The 20,480-nt window shown below is 38.9% G+C and overlaps 1 protein-coding gene across 8 annotated transcripts in view; it reads right to left on the minus strand.

Moving 5' to 3' along the window:
- pcbp3 (poly(rC) binding protein 3) overlaps window positions 1-20,480 on the minus strand; it is a 122,341-nt gene that overhangs the window by 55,946 nt on the left and 45,915 nt on the right. For 5 of the 8 annotated variants that reach the window (XM_057851969.1, XM_057851967.1, XM_057851968.1 and 2 more), the window contains exons 2-4: window positions 17,573-17,656; window positions 17,420-17,474; window positions 12,464-12,610 (exon numbers count right to left, since the gene is read on the minus strand). The gene's annotated coding sequence lies outside the window, so the exon portion shown is untranslated. Of the gene's footprint in view, window positions 1-12,463; window positions 12,611-17,407; window positions 17,475-17,572; window positions 17,657-20,480 lie in introns of all 8 variants that reach the window. The other 3 variants (XM_057851963.1, XM_057851965.1, XM_057851966.1) reach the window with 3 other exon arrangements.

Raw genomic sequence — 20,480 nt, forward strand, 5'->3', positions numbered from 1 at the left:
AAGAAATGTTCCCTGACTCAAAGATTGCATCGGTAAGTTAATTTTATCAATTGACCTTTTTAATTTATAATTTGACACACTAACGAACTACCTTCAAGTCAAACTGAATTGTGAGCTGAAGTGCCATGAAGTGCAGCCATCAAAAGACAGGATAGAAATTGCCAAAAGTGCTACATACAATTATAACAAACGTCACTGTTAAATTTTAGTAATCATGATGTAGCTGAAGATATTGATTGTTCTCTGATTGCACCAGGTTATATGTTACATTATTACCAATAAATTCATATTATTTTAAAAATTGAGTTTTATTGTTGTTTCATATTGCACGCTATATACGACGTTGTAAGATTACCGGTAAGTACCAATTTGTAAAGGCATACGTCACTCTTTGTAAGATCGTTGATAGGTATGATTACAGCTACGTTACCCTACCTGATAATACGGCTTTTTTTCTCTTAGCAATAGTACGACTTACATCTCGTAGTGACCCAAGGGTCGGCAAGCCAAAATGTTGAAAAAGAACAAACTGATACATGTCTGGAGCCGCAAAAAATTAAAAGCCTACATAAGCCTTATAATGAAAGTAGTGCTGCAACGATTAATTGATTAACTCGAGTATTCGATTAGAAAAAAAGATTCAAATTAAATTTTGCTGCTTCGAGTATTCGTTTAATTTAGGTGGCGTTGTAATGGTTTATTTTGAAAGCGTTTGCATTCAGTTTTATTGATTTGGGTGGATACACAGTCTTCTAGTCTGCCTCATTTTACATGGCTGAATCCAGGTGCTCCCTGTTAAGAGCTAAGAGTTAATGTTTTTTTAAGGCATTCATAATTTAGTTTATAGGTATATTTAGCTGTTTTTGTGGGAATATGTGGAATTTACAGTATTTGTTAAAAGCATTGTTTTAAAAAAAAAAAATAATAATAACAAAAAAAAAAAAAAAAGATCCATGATCATTTTATAGCATTTAAGCTAGCGGACTTTTTTTTTTTTTTTTTAATGCATTTGTAATTTAGTTTATCGCTATATTTAGCCTATTTTTATGGGAATATGTGTCTGAACCATTTGTTAAGAGCACTGTAAAAAAAAAAGTTAGTTTATAGCATTTAAACTAGCGGACTTATGCTATGTAAGTTAGCCAATTGTTCTTTTGTTGTACATAGATCCTCATTTATTTATTTATTATACCGTTTGAGGCTCAGCTCAGGTAATTTAATTTTTCATGTTCATTGATTAATAGACAACTAAAATAATCGATAGCTGCAGCCCTAAATGAAAGCAACACCGGCTGTATGTATCGATATTAGCTATATTAGCCTACTATCAAAATGACTAAGTTGACTACAAATACATAATTAGCCTTCATGATTAAATATTTATTTTCCCTGCAGTAGATCCTATAGAGAATGACGCACCATGTGACTACTCTGTTGTACGATGCCACCTCAAGTTTAACTTCATTACTATATTAATGAATTGAAAGAATGTTTCTGTTATGTTTGTCCTCCTACAGAGAGCATAATGGAACAAAAAATATATTTACTTCCCCAATCTGCCGAGGGGTTGCAAACCCCCGTCGTAGTCCTTCTTTTTCCTTTTATTTGGCCCTAATACATACTACATTACCACAACAATAATAGTCATTCTGTCAACAGACCCATTTCAAGGAGTAGGGGGGAAATTCTAATAGCTGTGTAAAGTTTTACTAGTTTCGTTGAGAAGGTAAATATATATATATATATATTCTTTTGTTTTGTTTTGTTTTGTTTTTGTTCCTGAAATACATTTCCACACAAGCGCACATTGAGGTACCATTAACTTAGCAAGGAGAGGTGTGAGAGTCATTTTTCGAGTGTCCCAGAGCTTGCAAAACTTAAAAAAAATAAAATAAAAAGGCGCATTTATCAAAGTTTAGTCAGCCGCGATTGCATATATCCATCTGCCAAAACAGCCTGATAGCACAGTGAGCCTGCCCCTCGTTGTCGAAATTAGCACGGCGGCACTCTGAAAATAGAGCAAGGCTCTATTTTGGGCCCCGCCTCTCGGCGACAATTCCTTCAAACTTGGCCTTCCGTCCAAGACGGCTGTCCACTGCTCACTTTCGCCAAAAAGTCCGACCCAAACTACTAGAGGTGGGAATCTTTGTGCACCTAACGATTCGATTTCAATTCAGAGGCAACGATTCGATTTTAAATCAATTGATGACACCCCCTCATGACCCCAACTATTAGCTGCTTTTAATGTTTCGTACATTAGTTACAAAAATTGTACAAAAAGCCTCTCGGGTTTAAATAAACGACTGTTTCAGTATCAAGTTAACAGTTCAAAACAGCAAATATAATACTCAAGTCCCCATTCTGTATCAGCAGCTTAATACTACATTTAATTAATTTAATGAATCAACCATTAAAGTTGTTAAAACTGCTCCAGTTATTCTGTAATTTCTCTTTTGTCTACTTTCGACATCTGAAAGTTTTAAAACTATTTTAAAGATAGATCCAAGTCAAGATTTTGCCGATTTAGGAGTATTTTAGATAAAAAGTTAATTAGGTTCACTAGGAAGGTTCGCTACAAGAGCCTTCCGAGGAAGTCTACTGCTTTAAGATGGCGGCTGTTTACTAACGCTGGTAAGTCTGTCATCTGGCATCTAGTTCTTTATACATGTGATATCTACCATAGCATTATGTGGACGTAGTTCATAACGCCTGTCGGCAGCACTCAGGTATTATTGTTTTTTAATCTAGCGGCATGAGTTGAGCCACAGCCATGAGTTGAGCATTGTCATTACCCGGGTAGTGACAAACATGATGTTTACTCTCGGTCCGTTCATCATTGCTTCCTGAAGACCGCGCTGACTGTGTTTTACTTTCGCTTTACTTGACATATTTCAATAATCGGAATTTGGATGTTTGTGAATCGTTCTCGAATCTTCCACAGCCGAATCGCGAATAATCTAAGAATCAGAAATTTCGCACACCTCAACAAACTACTGTTATGCCCCGGATATGGGGAAGAAGGAAAGGAGTCTGTACTTGCTTACGCACTTTATTGTGGTAATAATAATAAAGGAAAACAATAACAAAATAACAGTGGGCTGCCGCGACATGCGACAGCTATCTCTCGCTATCTCGCCCGTTCTCCCATTCTTCCTATTCGCTTCCCCCTGCGTCAAAGCTCCCCAGTCCGATCGTCTCTTAAGGGGGCGGCGCGTAGTTACGGAAATTACAATACACAATTAATAGGTTGCCGCTGAACTCTTCACACTCAAATGCCACCAGTTTGAAACTGCCTTTAAAAAAATAAATAAATAAAATTCATTTGCAAGGCGTGGCAGCTTTTATTTTGGTGTGGCAGTGCGCCACAATCTTTTGTGTGTAGGGGAAACCCTGCCGTTATAGCTCAGCATTGGGAAGATAAATAAGATATTTTTAAATTTGACATGTCATCACAGGTGTTGGAGATTTTAAGAAAGCTGTATTAAAAACAAAACAAAAAAAGCAGAAGAAAAAATGGTCTGATTCTAAAGAGAGTAAAGGTTAGGATCAATTGGGTTCTATAATATGAAGAGGTGTTGGCCAAAAAGCTTGAGAACCCCTGTAAATAGCTGGAATAAAAAATAAAAGTGTGCTGATCCAACGCTTGTTCAAGATACATGTTAACTCATTTGCTCCCAAAAACGTATAAATACGTTCTATTTTTAATTGTTTTCAGTGTCCCGACATATTTATACGTCTTTTTTTTTTTTTTTTTTTTTCCACAAGAGAAATCTCTGGGTTCTGATTCAACTTAGCTCCAAAGCACAAAGCTGAAAAGCCATTTTAAAGCAATAAAACTGGCCACTGGAGGGCAGTAGCGCATTTGGTAAGACCCGCAACCCGTATTAACGGAACGAACGGCCAGGCTGCACGTCCGGGGCGCCGGCGGAAGACGACCGAATGGACGTCCAGGATGCCAGGCGACGGACGACCGAGTAGAACAACCAGGAGGACGCCCAGGATGCCAGGCGCTGGATGACCGAGCAGAACGACCGGGACCACCAGTGCAGCAAACGATGTTGTTGAGTCCGTGCTGCTCGCCGAGCAGAGCCCGCGCCGCCGCGCTCGGCCGCTCGCGTCCCGCACGGAAACGTGCAGGGCCAAACCAGTTCCCTCCCGGGAACATAAGTTCCCCAGGCGAACTCCGCCACGAGGCAGTGGTCACCACAAAAGAAAGACAAAAAAAAATCCTTCTTTATGAGACAGGCGGCGATGAGGGAAAAGTTTACCCCAGCTGTCGCGGCCTCAACAGCGTCAGCTGTCAGTTAGTTATGTGTAAATAAATTGTTACTTTGCTATCAAACGCTCCATTTGTCTTGTTGTTTATGTTATTTTGTAAAATGAAAACATTATTCAGATGTTTGGGATGTAACAAAAGCAAAAAAAAATAGCTGTGTTAAAGTCAAAGTTATGTTTGAAATGTATCCTTTTACAAAAAGCTCAATTTCTGTTTTTTTCATCAGAAATTGGAATTTTTTTCCTAAAGCTGATTTCTAAAGAATGGAAAAAGATATGAACTAACTTTTTTTTCCTGCTGAAAGAAGAGTCTTTCTGTTGGTGGGTCCCATGTTTATATAGCAATAGAACAGAATTTTCTGTGGGCCTTGCAAAATCAGTCAAAATCCAGTAAAAAGGCGGGGAGCGAAGGGGGTTGCACCGGTGAAAATGGCTGGGAGTGAATGAGTTAAAAAAAAAAAAAAAAAAACTCCCACCCTTCAAGATCTAAGATTACGCGGATTATTTTTAGATATGATCAAAACAGTTCATTACTACAATTGGCAATAGCTTTAAATAGTTTCTATTGAAATATGCTTTCAAGATAAGTTTCTGTGCTAGTTTCATTGCAGAATTAGCTGCAATGCAGTTTTGGGAAACACAAACTTTCAAATTGCTTCCATTAATTCAGTTTTAGCCAAAATGAGATTACACAGTGCATTAGGTCAACCCAGTCCAGCGAGCATACAATGACTGTGACTATCTGTGCCAAAAATCCTGTCCCTTGGTTGTGTCACCTGGCATAGATTGACCACAAATACACAGACAGAGAGGGGACGCTACTATGTCCAGCCCCACGGCACGCATGCCAACCAACCTGACAATGCTGCCAGTGCTTCAAAATATTCCGTGCGCAGCAGATGTTTTAGCAGATTTGCACAAAACACTCTTGGAACAAGAACAAAAATGCTCTTCTCTAATTAAAGGAACAGAACTTCTTTTTCATTTATGTACAGTGAATTGACTTCAGTAGGAAGAATGTTCCAAGGAATAAACCTCATATGACACCATGATAAACGTTGGCCGTTCTGCAGCACGTGTGGTCAATAGTCAGCACTCTGAGGAAGAACAGCTCTCACGGTGATAGTCTGACCACCATCAATTGATATTTACTTATAATCCGCATGCAGTTTAAAGTTGTCTGAGGGAAAAAGGGAATTGTGCTTGAGAATATAAGTGCAAATCAAAGAAACGTGCCTTGTGTGCAGTCAGTTGCAAATCAATCTTCACGATGCCTGCGGTGATGTTGATCCTAGAAACCTGTACTCACAAGTTTAAACCCCCATTGCAAGCACACTCACCAATCATAAAGAGAGTTTTGCTTAGTGCAAACTAAACTGCCTCCGTTCACAGTAAAAGTCACCACTTTTTCATTCTTGGAAGATTTATAATGAGGCCACAGAGGGAAATTATGATTGAATTCTGACTGGTAGTATATCTTAAAAACAAAAATCGAATACGGTAGCTATTTTGCAGTCTGACAGATACCTCACTTAAGTTGAAAAATGTACTTTCAGTTCAGCCAGTTCAGTATACTTTTTAATTCAAGTGATCCAAATGAGTGGTCATCACGGCATGACACTTTATATCGGTCCCTGATTGTTCTCTCCGGGTTGACAATACATCTGGTTTATAGTTTTTATGACCATGGCAGTGCTTTTCCAAATGTAGCTTCTAAAATAAAATATGGCACACTTATGGGCCTACTGACAATACAGTGCTGAGTAGTTAAAGAGCTACAGTTTTGCTGGTTATACTGTAAATGTCCAGCATTAAACATCTTCATGGTGAAGAAGACCTTCAAATTTTTGCGACCAGGCCCAAGTAATTGTTTTCCCCCAGGGTCTAAGTACTTCTTTAGAAAGCTGTTATATTCCTCTGGTGTGCCATCTCTTAAAAATATTTGATAAGATCTTGTAGATAAAAAGATTACAGTTGGGGGCAGATTTGGCCCGCAAGTCTGTGTTTAACATATACCCCTTTCCCACTGGCCAAAAAACCCGTGTCAACCCACTAACAATCGGCTTTTGGTGGCAGTGGGAAAGGTGCAGCGACCCGCCTCAACCCGTATAAATCAACCCGCCAAGCGACCCGCGTTAAAATCACCTCGGCTCTGATCGTCATGCAGTGTGAAAGCAAAACCCCGGGTCAACAGTCAACACCCTAATCTACGTGGTGACATCGGCTCTTACGTGATGCGTCATAACAACATGCCAGTCGCCTCCCATTTAACACGCCCCACAACCGTAGTTACGTCGATGCTAACAACAAAGCTAGTAGAAGAAGAAGAATTCACGTCGCCTACGTTGCCTCAGTACAAGCAGTGTTGATCCTTTGCCGCATTTCGACCATTTTGAGGGCAGTAAAAAGCATGAAAACAGAGAACACAAACGGAAAGGAGGCTTCCATAATGCTCTGCATTGTTTACTTCCTTGAACTGAATGAATTTGGTCGCACTTGTCGACGTTGATCTTAGCATGGTGACGTCACGTAACCTTACGCACGGCTGAGGAGGGGTGGGGGGTTAGACGAGTGAAAAAAAATAATAAAAAAGACGGCTTTTTTTTTTTGTCAATGACAAAGATGCCAAATGCCAATTGCTAGTGGGTTGCATCGGCTTGGAAAAAACGCGCGTTGACCCACTAGTTTCAGTGGGAAAGGGGCAATACTGTATGTAATATTTAGCATGTCATTAAGCTCCTGTAAAATGATAAGCCAAAACTCACTGCTAAAACTTGCCATAGACTTCACTATTGGTTGACGGGGCTCTAGGCCAATCCAAAACAAACAAAAACAAACACCTCCCTTAGACATATATGAGTCTCCATGAGCAGCGACATAAAAAAATTCAAAGTCGTTCCGTAATAAAATCTTGATTGATTATTTTTTTGTACAAGTATAACACTTAAAATAGCCAAAAACTTTCAAAATTTACTCCAGATGCACAAAAATCACCTATATTTTCAGTATTAATAGATATTTAAAGTATATAAGTTTTTGCTCAAAACAGCAACTTAATTTTTTTTTAATTTAGGGAAAGTTTCCAAAAGCTAATAAATCACTCCATTTTCACGTCAGAAACTTAATACTTGAAGAAAGCATGCAGAATTATCTTAATTTTACTTGACAAAAACAAAATATGCATTTTTCTATGTACAATCACAACTTATTTAGGTTGAATTCCGCTATTGTGTAGAGATACAAAATCCAACATGGCAGCCGTCACAAAACAAAGAGCTTTTTAAGTAGAAAATTCTTGCAAATTAATGCTTAAAGAGCATACGACATGAGAGAAAAATCTTAAATGGCATTATTATGTGAATTAGAATCATATTTTGAGACGATTCAACTATATACAACAATTTAGCAAAGCGCAGATGACGAGAAATTAGTTTTTTAATCTGCTGGTTAGCCACGCCTACCATTATAGGGCTTTAGCGTCCCCAACAGGTGGATGACGTCAGCGGTAGACTGGGCTCATCGGTTTTACTATTCAGCCCATTGAGGGGGAATTATTCAGAACGAGGAAAACGCGACAAAGAGAGCCGCAAAACGTCATTGTTTCAGTCTCTCTACTCCAATATTTTTACAGGATATTCTTTTTATCCAAGTATTTTTCCCCAATAGCTATACAAATGGCTTGAGAAGGACCAGTCAGCCCGTCGAGGGGGAACTATTCACAACGAGGAAAATGCGACGAAGAGAGCTGCAAAATGTCATTGTTTCTGTCTCTTTACTTCAATATTTTTTAGGGCTGTCAAAATTATTGCGTTAACGGGCGTTAATTAATTTTTTAAATTAATCACGTTAAAATATTTGACGCAATTAACGAACTAGGCCCGCTCAGACAGATTTAAATGTCAGTACAGTGAAAGGCCAACTTGTTAATTGTGTTTTATGGAGTTTTTCCGCCCCTTGCTGGCGCTTGGGTGTGACTTGCATATGTTATCTGGCGTAATGTCGCCCTCTGATGGCGATTCAGTGCAGCTGATTATTTGGGTTTCGGCGCGCTTTTCTGACGTGATTATATGTCGACGCGAACTCACACTAATAGACAGTGCTATTCAGACCAGCTAACGTCCGCATCCAGTATTCAGTGGCAGTTCTCATAGCCCCATCACACTGTTTGTGTCTAATACATGCATCGCTTGTGAGTTATATTCCTCCTTTGTTTATATCCATGAGCATTAGATAGTTATTGATGATGTGTATTTGAATTTGTTCACATATATGGTGAAATGCAGTTACATTGTTAGATGCTTGTGAGCTAATTGGCCAGTGCTACTGCTCAAATGGACACGTGTGTGTACATTTTATGTTATTTTGTGATTTATGCAAGTTATTGACACATTGCCTTGTTATTTTCAGTTTTACAAAAATACAAGAAACGTGCTCCTGTCAAAAAGAGATGACTTCAGTAAAGCCCATGCAACTTTGCCACACCGTCTGATTTCTTTTTGGAACTTATGTTCGCTGTCTGTCAATTTGTGTACTCACACACATTGAGGACAGAATAGGGCTACTAGTTTATTTTTTGATTGAAAATTTTACAAATTTTATTAAAACGAAAACATTAAGAGGCGTTTTAATATAACATTTCTATAACTTGTACTAATATTCATCTTTTAAGAACTACAAGTCTTTCTATCCATGGATCACTTTAACAGAATGTTAATAATGTTAATGCCATCTTGTTGATTTATTGTTATAATAAACAAATACAGTCCTTATGTACTGTATGTTGAATGTATATATCCATCTTGTCTTATCTTTCCATCCCAACAATAATTTACAGAAAAATATGGCATATTTTATAGATGGTTTGAATTGCGATTAATTGCGATTAATTATGATTAATTAATTTTTAAGCTGTAATTAACTCGATTAAAAATTTTAATCGTTTGACAGCCCTAATATTTTTACAAGATATTCTTTTTATCCAAGTATTTTCCCCAATTGCTAAATAAACGGCATGGTCATGACGAATAACAGTCTTGTGCTAAATGGAATATGAAATAATAAAAATGCATTTTTTCAGGACGACATGGCAAAATTACTCCATAATGGTCAAAACTGTCGACTTCACCTTTACTGTCGCACCTCCCGAACGATATTTTATGACACCTAAATCGGACATATGTCATTTCCCTTCCCCGGCTTCGGAGAATGTAAACAAACCAAAAAGCGTGACAGCTAGCCGACATGCTAACACGAACCGAGTGATGTTTCAAAGTCTTCGAAGTGGAAAATCACACATAACTCGCCTGGATTATTTGACATGACGACTGGGTTGTCGATTTACTTCGCGGATCGGCAAACCGCCCGGCGGAGAGCAATTTACAGTTCGTTCCCCGGAGGAGGGTGGCTGCAGTTGTTGTGCAGCTAACGTGCTGCTAATGTGCATGAGGAGAGCTTTTTACATGCCTATCAATAATCAAACGTAAGTAGTCCTTTATTTAAAGAAAGTTTGTAGTGTTTACTTTGCAATAGCTGTAATAATATTTGACATAATACTAAACAAGATGTAAGTCCAATGGTCCCACTGTAGTCGGGCTTGGTGTGGCCAATATCCACGGTGAATGGGAACCTTTTGAAACTCCAAAAAGGCACATACGCCTCTCCCTCATACAGAAGGATTTTTCTGCAGCCGTTTGGCTGGCGTGATGCGAAAAATAAACATATTAATCCGCAAAATCAGCTGAATCCTTCGTCCTCATACACAACAGTACGCTGTATCGTGAAGAGGACGCCTTCTACCGTACACGTCACAGCGCCCTCCTCCTCAATGCAAGACTGAAGCCGGAAGTCACTCATTTTCATGGCGCGGGATTCAAAAAACTAAATAAATATAGCGATCGCTTCCACACACATCCAAGCGGTCCATATCATTCAGGAGCATAAAATACCGCGTGTATTATGAAATTAACATGCTTTTTCGTGTCACATGCACTTTAAATTGCGGAATTTCTATAGATTTGAACATAAAACAGTCTAGATTATTGGTTAAAAGATAAAAGTGGGCTGTTATCATTCATTTTGTGTAAATGTTACGGTATTGTTTAATCCAACATGGCGGTTGTCATGAAACAAAGAGCATTTTAAGTGGAAAATTCTTGCAAATAAATGCTTAAATCGCAAAATTTCTGTAGATATGAACATAAAACAGTCTAGATTCTTGGTAAAAAGCACAGAACGGGCAGTTATCGTTCATTTTACATAAATATTTCAAGCCAAAGTTACGGTATTGTTTAATCCAAGATGGCGGCTGTCAGGGAACAAGGAGCTTTTTAAGTGTAAAATTCTTGCAAATAAATGCTTAACTCGCGGATTTTCTGTTGATATGAACGTAAAACAGTCTAGACCAGGGTTGTCCAAACTTTTTGCAAAAGGGGCCAGATTTAGTGTGGTAAAAATGTGGGGCGCCAACCTTGCCTGACGTCCTTTACGTAGAACAAATTATTGAAGCAAATTTTAGCAAGCCATTCCGTGTGTCACTTTTGCTTTATTATTATTATTTTTAATTAATAATTTCAACAATCTCGCAACTAGCTTTTGTGGCGTTCTCTTTCGGCTCTTGTGAAATACTGCAGCTGTAAAATTACTAGCTAGCTATTACTAAAAAACTAGCTTCAAGTTGCTTCAATTTCTCGCTGCGTATCTTCTCTGTAATCTTGTCGTACATGTCAGCGTGTCTTGTTTGGTAATAGCGCCTCAAATTGAACTCTTTAAAAAAAGTGACTGTCTCTTTGCAAATGAGGCAGACACAGTTGTTGTGTATTTTAGTGAAGAAATATTCCAATTTCCACCTATCCTTGAAGCGTCCGCTGTCGCAGTCAACTTTCTTTTTTGTTGTTGTTGTTGATTGTCGTTATTGTAGAAAATTGGGATTAAAGGGTCACCCGGGGTAATGTTGCTTAGAGTGCTGCTGCCTTTTAGTGGGTAAATGAGGAGCAGCATTTAGTGTGTAAGCTACTTCATACGCTGGTAGCAGTACTGCTGACCAATTTATTAAGCCTGTGTGCGGGCCAGACGTTATTGATTTTATGACAGAGGCTGGGGGCCTGATGAAATTTGACAAAAGGCCGCATTTGGCCCCCGGGCCGGACTTTGGACGTGTCTGGTGTAGACTCTTAGTTGAAATTTTGTTTGATCACAGACAATTGTTTTAGGTTGTTTTAATTACCCGTCTAGTCTAGACTCTTGGTTAAAGCAAAAAACGGACAGAGATTATTCATTTTACATACATATTTCAAGCTAAAGTTAGGCTAATTTTTCAATATTCATTTCATTGTATTCACAACGTTTCAAAGTGCATGCATGGTGCGAAAAATATAATAATTAACTTGAATCCTCGACCAAATCACTCTTGAGACACTCCTGCCTGCTTGTATGCAGTAAAACCTTCGTCCTATTTCCACCTAAATCCAGTTTAGAACACAGCATGTGTTTGAGTTTATCACAGTGAATAGTTAAAGCCACCTCAACGCTCTATGGGTCGGCCCCCGACGGGAAGGTGTGGCGCAAAGTCTGTGGGAGTGGTCGTGTCAACTGATGGTGGGGTCTATGAACTTGTACAGGAGTTCATCTTGGGAAAATGTGGGATAGTCATTTTCAATAATAAAACCCTATAAAGCAGGGATAGCCAACTCCGGTCCTCGAGGGCCGCTATCCAACTTGTTTTCCATGTCTCCCTCCTTTAAAACACCTGAATCAAATGATCAGCTCATCAGTAAGCTCTGCAGGAGCCTGATAACGATCCTGATTATTTGAGTCAGGTGTGTTGGAAGAGGGAGACATGGAAAACAAGCTGGATAGGGGCCCTCGAGGACCGACGTTGGCTACCCCTGCTATAGAGCATGCGGTTTACTTGTTACATGGGAGACAACAAGATAATGATGCAAAACAACACAGGAGTACATTATTAGACGAATGCTTTCATCTGGTCACGTAAATTACCTGACTTAAACAATATAGAGCATGCATTTTTCCTTCTAAAGATGAGACAGACAACCTCTTACATCTCTCCTCTAAACAAAGACTAAACCAGGCATTGGTGAGAGACGCTTTATGTATTTTCTAATTGCAAAGCTTTCAAAACAAGGTATATACTGTTAAAGTAAGAGGGTATCAAACCCATGCCCTTACTCACCTGATTTTCTGTGGGTGATGTTTTCTAAGGTCATAAAGGACAGCAGAGCAGAATCAATGGGATTTTTTTTTTTTATATATATATATCAGAGCTCAATCTGTCAGCTGATAAACTTTCTTCAAGTTGACTGCCAGCCCATGCTGGCTTCTGTAAGATTGAAATACAAAGTCATCAACATCAATAATCATTGTACACTCGCAGCCCACTACATGTATTTCTAAAAATATTGTTAAGCTTGACTTTCATTGTTGTGTACCCATTATTTGCCACTTTGAAATGAATTCGTGAGCAAAATAACCCTTAAAAATCACTCCTGTTTGTCAGCAGCTTTGTTCTCTGCCAGCCTCTACATGGACTTCAGGAGTCTGCTGCGTATTTTTGATAGCCTTTCATAACATCACATCCCAGTAACTCTATGAACTCTGCCGATCAATACACACCATGAACTCTTAGACCTTTTTCTTTTGTCCTGCCCTCTTGACCACAGGGAGATATAGAAACTTAAGCTGCTCCCCACTGCCTCTTTCTCCTTCCAGACACTCATAACATTTATTTTTCATATCATGTCTCAAAACTTTTATAACATAGTCTGTCCAGTGAGAAATCAGCAAGTTAGACAGATATGAATGGATTATCTACACTACAGTGTATGCAAATATTGATATATTGACACCTCCAGGGAGACATTTATTCGCTTTAGGTTCTAAATACAGTGGTACCTCGATATACGATCGCTTCGACACACGATTTTTTTGACATCCGACGTAAAATTTGACTCGCCATTTGTTTTTACATTCGGTGACATGCTCGAAATACGGCGATTTATGACAGCGCCGCAGTTTCTTTGTTTTCCCGCAAAAAGGACGCACAGCGGATTTTCTTATGAGAGCAATCAACATGGGTTCCAAGAATGTTAGTGCAGGTCGTGAAGAAAGGAGAAAGGTGAGGCTTTACCATTGAAATGAAGATGGAAATCGAAATGATAGAAAAATATCAGCGTGGTGTAGAGCCGGGCGGTATACCGAAAATTTACCATTACCAAAATTCTTCACAATGACCGACATAATTTTGACCACATCGGTAAATTAGGTAATTTAATAGTACAAGAAAATATAGTCTTTTCATCCCACTTTGACTCTGTGTTGTTCGGCTATGTTCATTCCCCTTTAAGAAAGCGGTCAGTGTGCTTACGTATGAAGTCACGTGGTTATCAGGAACTCAAAACAGAAGCCCGGTAGGGTAACACTAGTGGCTAACGCTAGCGGCTATCGCTACAAGCAAACGTGATGGAGTCGGACTTAAAGGAGTTTCGCCAAAAATTCACCCGACATTAAATAGACTCTTGGCGGTCTCCAAACAGGCTTTCACCCGCTTTCCTCCCTGGTTCTCACGATATCAGGAGAGGGTGTTTTGTACTGGTAGCCACGCTACAGGCTAACGCTAGCGGCTAACGCTATAAAATGAACGTGATGGAGTCAAATTGCCCCTCTAACCTTGTCAAAACGGCTGAACTTAATGAGTGGATTGGGCACGGACTGCATCTAGCAATTAGTATGTCGCGTTATTTTATATCTGTGTGTGTGATTTCTTTGAAAACTTTTATGAGGGTAAAGTATTCAGCATAAATTATAATTCAACAGTGAAGCCTACATAATATGCCTGTTTGATGGCCACAGCAATTTTTCTTTATGTGCTTGCTTCATTCTGTGTCATTATTACTGCCATGATAAAATCTTAAATGTTTCATTGGCAAATGAGCAATATAGCTTTAATGTGTGTCTGTATGGGGGGTGCATGTATTAAAAAAATGCTCTGGGGGAAAAAAACCTGAAACCTTGAAGTAAACACTTGTGTTGAGTAATTATGTCAGCGCAGCCATTAACAATAAGTTGTCTGTTTGAAGGGGTTTGGTCAAACTGTAAGTCATTTGTGTTACAATGTCATGTATGCACAGTTGTCGCATTGATTTTTATAATGTTGTACATTGTATAAGTCATACAAGCTGTTATAAATGTTCATACTTGAATTCTTATGGTTTACAAGAATTTTTTTGTTGTTGATATACTTAATGTTTAGACTGCGTGTACAATTGTTTAAATATGTTAAATTGAAATCTGGTAAATAAATCAACGAGAAACACTTCATATGTATTTCACGCATTGAGTCAGATTTTCAGATTACTGCATATAGCAGTCCACTTGGGTGAATTCATCGTCATTTATCGTTATCGAGGTAAATCACCTCAATCAATCACCTTTACCGTGATACGTACTTTAGGCCATATCGCCCAGCCCTAGCGGGGTGTGCGTGTCCGTGAACTGGTCGTAGAATGTCTACGATCATGACGTTCCTCCTCCGACCTCCATTAAGGTGACAATTATTATGATTGTAACATTGCCGAAAAAAATGGCCAGCTTCGTCAGGTTTTTAATCTTTATTTCAAAACTTGTGTAACACAAAATGCCTACCATCTGCTGCTGCTGAACAGTGAAAGTAAAAAGTCCTCTCTCACTCTGTCACATAAGCCATGGGGTGCGTTCAGGTACACCACGCAAAACACAACCGTCACATTAGAACCCGATTCGGTACATTTCTACATTACATAGTATTATTATTATTACTATTATTATTCCAATTTTTATGAATAAGTTATTTGTTTTGCTCTGTGTAATTGCTTTTTGCAAAAGTACCAGGAGCATTTATTAAGGATTTAGTGTAGGTGTTTGGGCTGTAGAACTAATTAATGGAATTATAATGCATTCTTATGGGAAAATCCTGCTCGACATACGACCATTTCGACTTACAAACAAGGTCCTGGAACGAATTAACTTCGTATGTAGAGGTACCACTGTAATTGGTTCTAACAAAAAAAAAAAAAAAAAAAAAAAAAAGGATACATATGGATAAAATGACCTGTAACCTATTGTGGAACCTTCTAAATCCTGAGTTAAGTTTATACTCAATAGTGATAGAAACATCTAGACATATGGTCATTCAATTATTTCATGTGCCAATGTAAATATATATTGTGTTTCTGTGGAAAATATAGCAAGTGAGGTAAATCAGTGGTAGCAATACAGACAAATGTAGGGACTCATTTACATGTAAATACATTTACTTGCAATGCTGGCCAAAAGTATTGGCACCCCTGCAATTCTGTCAGATAATGCTTAATTTCGCCCAGAAAATGATTGCAATTACAAATGTTTGGTAGTAATATCTTCATTGCTTTTGTTTGCAATGAAAAAACGTAAAGGAGAATGGGAAAAAATATTAAATCATTATCATTTCACACAAAACTCCAAAAATGGGCCAGGCAAAATCAATATAAAATCATGTGATGCTTCTCTAATTTGTGCAATTAAGAGTACCTGTTACTTACCTGTGGCACAAAACAGGTGGTGGCAATACCTAGGTCACACTTGCAGCCAGTTGAAATGGATTAAAGTTGACTCAACCTCTGTCCAGTGTCCTTGTGTGTACCACATTGAGCATGGAGAAGAGAAAGAAGACCAAAGAACTGTCTGAGGACTTCAGAAGCAAAACTGTGAGGAAGCATGGGTAATCTCAGGGCTACAAGTCCATCTCCAAAGACCTGAATGTTCTTGTGTCTACCGTGCGCAGTGTCATCAGTAAGTGTCAACCCCATGGCACTGTGGCTAACCTCCCTAGATGTGGATGGAAAACAAAAATTGACGAGAGATTTCAATGAAAGATTGTGCAGATGGTGGATAAAGAACCTCGATTAACATCCAAACAAGTTCAAGCTGTCCTGCAGTCCGAGGGTACGACAGTGTCAACCTGTACTATCCGTCGGCGTCTGAATAAAAAGAGACTATGATGGGATACCCAGGAAGACCCAACTTCTGACCCAGAGACATAAAAAAAGCCAGGCTGGAATTTGCCAAAACTTACCTGAGAAAGCAAAAAACGTTTTGGAAGAATGTTTCTGGTCAGATGAGACAACAACATAGAGTTTACAGGGGGGAAAAAACCGAGGCCTTCAAAGAAAAGAACACGGTCCCCACAGTCAAACATGGCGGAGGTTAGGCAACTAAATTTGCACAATTCTTGCACCTAGATGCGAAGCTGTCTATAGCATTTTAAAATTTTACTCTTTGTTATTTTATGTATATGAGTTATCTGTTGTTGTGTTCCGTGTATACTTACCTGCTGTAAGATGTCCCCCACTTATGGGACGATAAACTTGAACTGAACTGGTTCCTTGATGTTTTGGGGTTGCTTTGCTGCCTCTGGCATTGGACTGCTTGACTTTGTGCATGGTATTATGGTATCTACCGACAAATATTGCAGCATAATGTCGGGCCCAGTGTGAGAAAGCTGGGTCTCCCACAGAGGTCATGGGTCTCCCAGCAGGACAATGACCCAAAATACACTTCAAAAAGCACTAGAAAATGGTTTGAGGGAAAGCACTGGATACTTCTTAAGTAACCAGCAATGAGTCCAGACCTGCATCCCATTGAACACGTGTGGAGAGATCTGAAAATGGCAGTTTGTAGAAGGCACCCTTCAAATCTCAAGAGACCTGGAGGAGTTGGCCAAAGGAGAATGGTCTAAAATTCCAGCAGAGCATTGTAAGAAACTCACTGATGGATACCGGAAGCGGTTGTTCGCAATTATTTTGTCTAAAGGTTGTGCTACCAAGTATTAGGCTGAGGGTGCCAATACTTTAGTCCGGCCCATTTTTGCAGTTTTGAGTAGAATAATAATGATCCCCCCCCCCCCCCCCCCCCCCCATTCTCTTTTGTGTTTTATCAGTTCAAGCAAAATAAATGAAGAGATTACTACCAAAGTGTTTGTAATTGCAATCATTTTCTGGGAGAAATTGAGCATTATCTGACAAAATTGCATGGGTGCCAATACTTTTGGCCTGCACTGTAAGAGAGTGGTACAGTCATTTGTGACATGCAGTTTAACACTTACTGACTGGTATACCTGTCGAGTGGAAAGCGATTCAATCAGTTTGAAATGGAAACAGGAATCGATGTATCTGAGGGAGAACAGAAACAAGAAAATAAATACTTTTTCTCCTAATTTTCTCTGCAGTAAAAAGTAATTATTTTCCTAGCTAGAGTCATTGTGTCTTACATAATGATTAGTTCTTGTGTTGTGATGTTTATGCGCTCTGCAAACAACAGGGCCCACGGGTGGGACAACGAGGAGAGGGAGATTCTGAGAATGAAAGCAGAGTATTTGTGTTGAAATTGAGCTACATTGTAGCGCCATCTGCGGTCCACTTTTCAGCAGGTACTTCACATTCTATCTGGCTGCCCAATCCTTTCACTATTTGCAAGAGGATGTTGCTGCCCTCTTTTGGTATTTTACCAGAAATGCACCACTGCCTTTTCACAATGATATCATACAAATAGAATGTATACACAGTAGTATATTACAATACTGTACGTTATTTATTGTGGCAGTTTGAGACACTACTGTTGCAAAATACCATACATTATGTATATATTTTTAGTTAGTTCGCCTTTATAGATGACCAATAAATAGCTCTTTCTTTCTCTAGTGTATATATTAGTTACAGCTAAAAAAAAAAAAAAGAAAGCCTCAGTTTTACAAGCTATGGACAGTACTATAAACATACAGTATTATAAACATATTATAAACATACAGTATTATAAACATATTTTATATATATATACATATAATGTATATATATATGTATATATATGTGTGTATGTGTATATATATATATATATATATATATATATATATATATATATATATATATATATAGTGTATGTATATATATATATAGTGTATGTATATATACGTATATATGTGTGTGTGTATATATGTGTATATATATACAGTGCTGCTCAAAAGTTTGTGAACCCCCTCAACATTTTGGAATTTTCTATTATTTCAACCTGATTTCCTAATCAATCAATTCAGTAGTTTTTTTTTTTTGTTTTTTTAACAGTTGTGTTGTCGAGACTAAATTAAAAAGAGTTTTCATCAACTGATGTAGGTGCAAAATTGAACTGTTTGGTCACAACCAAAACCGCCATGTCTGGCGAAAAGTCAACACTGCATACCACCAAAAGAACCTTCTCCCAACAGTGAAGCATGGAGGTGGGAATGTCAAGATCTGGGCTTGCTTTTCATCCTCAGGACCTGGACAACTCCACATAGTCCAGGGAATCATGAATTCTGAGGAATATTGTCAAATCCTAGAACATAACCTGACGCCATCTGTTTTGAAGTTAAAGCTTGGCAGAAGGTGGATCATGCAACATGATAATGATCCAAAGCATTCCAGCAATACAACCAAGGAATGGCTGAAAAAGAAGAACATTCGTGTTCTGGACTGGCCCAGTCAAAGTCCTGACCTAAATCCCATTGAAATGCTGTGGCGGGACCTGAAGCGAGCAGTTCATGCCAGACGCCCATCAAACCTCTCTCAACTGACTGCGTTCTGCAAGGAAGAATGGGCAAAAATCCCCCAAAGTAGATGTGAGAGGCTGATTAGTCACTACAGAAACCGTTTGGTTGAGGTAATCTCTGCAAAAGGAGGCGCAATATCCTATTAACTGAAGGGGTTCACATACTTTTGCACACATGATATCTGAGTTTTTCTTAAATCAACCACTTTTGTTAAATAAAGAATGACAATATAACAATTTCTTTTGTTTCAGTCCATTATTTGGAATGTCAGTATTGTGGATTTGGGTATAACTTAACATTTAATAAGGTTATTTTAGTTTTTTTTACAAAAAATCTGACCATCGCTGTGGGGTTCACAAACTTTCGAGCAGCACTGTATATGTGTGTGTGTGTGTGTATACCTTTTTATATATATATACAGTGGGGCAAATAATTATTTAGTCAACGATCAATTGTGCAAGCTCTCCTACTTGAAAAGATTAGAGAGGCCTGTAATTGTCACATTGTTTGATTTTTAAATAATTTATTTCCAAATTATAGTGGAAAATAAGTATTAGGTCACCTACAAACAAGCAAGATTTCTGGCTGTCAAAGAGGTCTGACTTCTTCTAACGAGGTCTAACGAGGCTCCACTCGTTACCTGTATTAATAGCACCTGTTTTAACTCATTATCGGTATAAAAGACACCTGTCCACAACCTCAGTCAGTCACACTCCAAACTCCACTATGGCCAAGACCAAAGAGCTATCGAAGGACACCAGAGACAAATTTGTAGACCTGCACCAGGCTGGGAAGACTGAATCTGCAATAGGCAAAATTATTGGTGTAAAGAAATCAACTGTGGGAGCAATTACTAGAAAATGGAAGACATACTAGACCACTAATAATCTCCCTCGATCTGTGGCTCCATGCAAGATCTCACCCCGTGGCGTCAAAATGATAACAAGAACAGTGAGCAAAAATCCCAGAACCTAGTGAATGACCTACACAGAGCTGGGACCACAGTAACAAAGCCTACCATCAGTAACACAATGAGCCACCAGGGACTCAAATCCTGCACTGCCAGACGTGTCCCCCTGCTGAAGAAAGTACACGCCCAGGCCCATCTGCGGTTCGCTAGAGAGCATTTGGATGATCCAGAAGAGGACTGGGAGAATGTGTTATGGTCAGATGAAACCAAAATAGAACTTTTTGGTAGAAACACAGATTCTCGTGTTTGGAGGAAAAAGAATACTGAATTGCATCCCAAGAACACCATACCCACTGTGAAGCATGGGGGTGGAAACATCATGCTTTGGGGCTGTTTCTCTGCAAAGGGACCAGGACGAATGATATGTGTAAAGGAAAGAATGAATGGGGCCATGTATCGAGAGATTTTGAGTGAAACACACAGCCAGGGCAACAAAGGCGTGGCTTCGTAAGAAGCATTTCAAGGTCCTGGAGTGGCCTAGCCAGTCTCCAGATCTCAACCCCATAGAAAATCTGTGGAGGGAGTTCAAAGTCTGTGTTGCCCAACAACAGCCCCAAAACATCACTGCTCTAGAGGGGATCTGCATGGAGGAATGGGCCGAAATACCAGCAACAATGTGTGAAAAGC

The sequence above is a fragment of the Corythoichthys intestinalis genome, chromosome 12 (assembly GCF_030265065.1).
Source record: "Corythoichthys intestinalis isolate RoL2023-P3 chromosome 12, ASM3026506v1, whole genome shotgun sequence".
In the NCBI taxonomy this organism is placed as follows: domain Eukaryota; kingdom Metazoa; phylum Chordata; class Actinopteri; order Syngnathiformes; family Syngnathidae; genus Corythoichthys; species Corythoichthys intestinalis.